This window comes from Oryzias melastigma, linkage group LG11, assembly GCF_002922805.2.
Source record: "Oryzias melastigma strain HK-1 linkage group LG11, ASM292280v2, whole genome shotgun sequence".
Taxonomy (NCBI): domain Eukaryota; kingdom Metazoa; phylum Chordata; class Actinopteri; order Beloniformes; family Adrianichthyidae; genus Oryzias; species Oryzias melastigma.
This window is the reverse complement of record NC_050522.1, coordinates 368,882-371,065: the sequence shown is the minus strand read 5'-3', so window position 1 is coordinate 371,065 and position 2,184 is coordinate 368,882.

Here is a 2,184-nt window from a genome sequence, read left to right as displayed (position 1 = left end):
TGTTTAATTGAAGTAAGTTGTGACACATCCAGTCATTAATGTCCTCAATACATTTACCAAGAGCCTGTACAGGGCCTCGGTCTCCTGTGTCAGTCTAATATGTATCTGTGTGTCATCTGCATAGCTATGGTAACTAATGTTGTTGTTCTTTATAACCTGGGCCAGTGGGAGCATGTAGATGTTAAATAGAAGTGGTCCCAGGATGGAGCCTTGGGGCACTCCACATGTAATTTCTATTGGCTCAGAAGTGAAGTTACCAATTGACACAAAATATTTCCTGTTTTCTAAGTACGTTTTGAACCAGTTTAGTACTGGCCCAGTGAGACCCACCCAGTTTTCCAGTCGTCTCAGTAGTATTGCGTATCAAACGCAGCACTGAGATCCAGTAAAACTAGCACTGATATATTTCCACTGTCTGTATTCAAACGTATGTCATTAGTCACTTTGGTCAGAGCCGTTTCAGTGCTGTGGTTCTGTCTGAAGCCGGACTGGAAGACAATAATGCTAGTGTGAATGCTGTAAGCTGAATGTGGCCACTGAAGATGCTAGTACTGATAGCTGATTAAGCTGTAATTGATAGCTAAAAAAACGGAAGCTGATAAAACGCTGAAGCCGATAGCCAGCTAAAACATTAGCTCAATGTCACATTAGCCTGAAAAAAGCTTAGATTAGCTGAAACAGCTAGCATGTAGCTGAAATATTAGCTAAACTCCCATATACCTGAAAAATTTTAGTAAATACCAAAATAGTCCAAAAAGCTAGAAGAATGACGACGTTTAAAACTTTAAAACCATAACTTGTTAACATAATTCTGAATAATAAAAAGGCAGGAATATTATAACAGAATAAATCAGCTTAAACTTTAGATAACTTTCAATATTTTAATCTCCATAAAAATATATTTTTTCAAAATTATACAATTTAGAAATAAGTGCAAGATATGATCAGGTCATTAATAACAGTAAAATAAAATGATCTGGGGGGGGCCGGATCCGGCCCCCGGGCCTTGACTTTGACACATGTGACGAAGAGAAACAGAAAACGCCTGCAGAGAACAACTGTATCATCACTTCTCTTTCAAGAGAGTTCTATATTTTGGTATTTAAACCTGTCCCTTTAGATCTACCATAAATTTGGAAGCAGATCCATCATCCAGATGACTCCATCAGTCTAAGTGGAACCAGATCTGTTTCCATCCAGAATGAGTGGTGGGCTGGTTTACCACGAGACAAAAGAAAGTCATTGCTGTTCATGGGGGTGGGGGTGGGGGGAAACTGCTCATAGATCAGCATCTTGCTTGATAAGGTGCTCCGGTTAACGGTTAGTCCTGGATCCACTGAGGCAGGAAGACAAATTTGCAAAACACTCCAGGAGGACTTCAGAGAGATCTGATATACCGTTTGACTGTTGAAAGAGGAGTAGAGTTTTTGCATACTGTGGAGGTGGAGACTCACTGTTTCACCACATCCAGGATCCATACGCGGAGCTGAAGACACCTGAACAGCCAGCAATCACACTTTTAGCCGCACATTTTACTCGAGTCTCATAGACTTCCAGTTTCTGTAGTGGGTGGAAGGTGCAGCTGCAGTGGAGAATTACATCGTCTCAGTGACTGTGGGGGTTAACCAGTGAACGGCAGCTGTTAGAGGAAGCAAACGGCCACTCAAGTTCCTTCTTTATTACATGGCAGTTAGGGCACCATGCCAGAGAAAGTCTCCCAGATAACAAAGAATCAGTCTGAACATCCCTTTTCTCCTAACCACATGTGTCACAGTCAAGGCCCGGGGGCCGGATCCGGCCCTCCAGGTAATTCTATCCGGCCGAAGGTCTAAGTCGATTTATTCTGGAATAATATTCCTGCCTTTTTATTATTCATAATTATGTTAAAAAGTTTCGGTATTAAAGTTTTAAGAATAAGCATTCTGCTAGCTTTTTTAACTATTTTGGCATTTACTATGAATTTTTGGCCTATTTTGTAGTTTAGCTAATATTTCATGTTAAAAAGTTATGATTTTAAAGTGTTTCTAAATGTAGTTTTAGAGTGTTCAATAAATGTTTATCCTAAGGTGTGTTTTGGATTTTGGCCCCTTGTGTGATTGAGTCTGACACCCCTGCTCTAAACCCTCTCACCTGTGTCCACCTGTCTATTTTGCCCCCCCCCCCCACTATCACTCCTAGTGATGT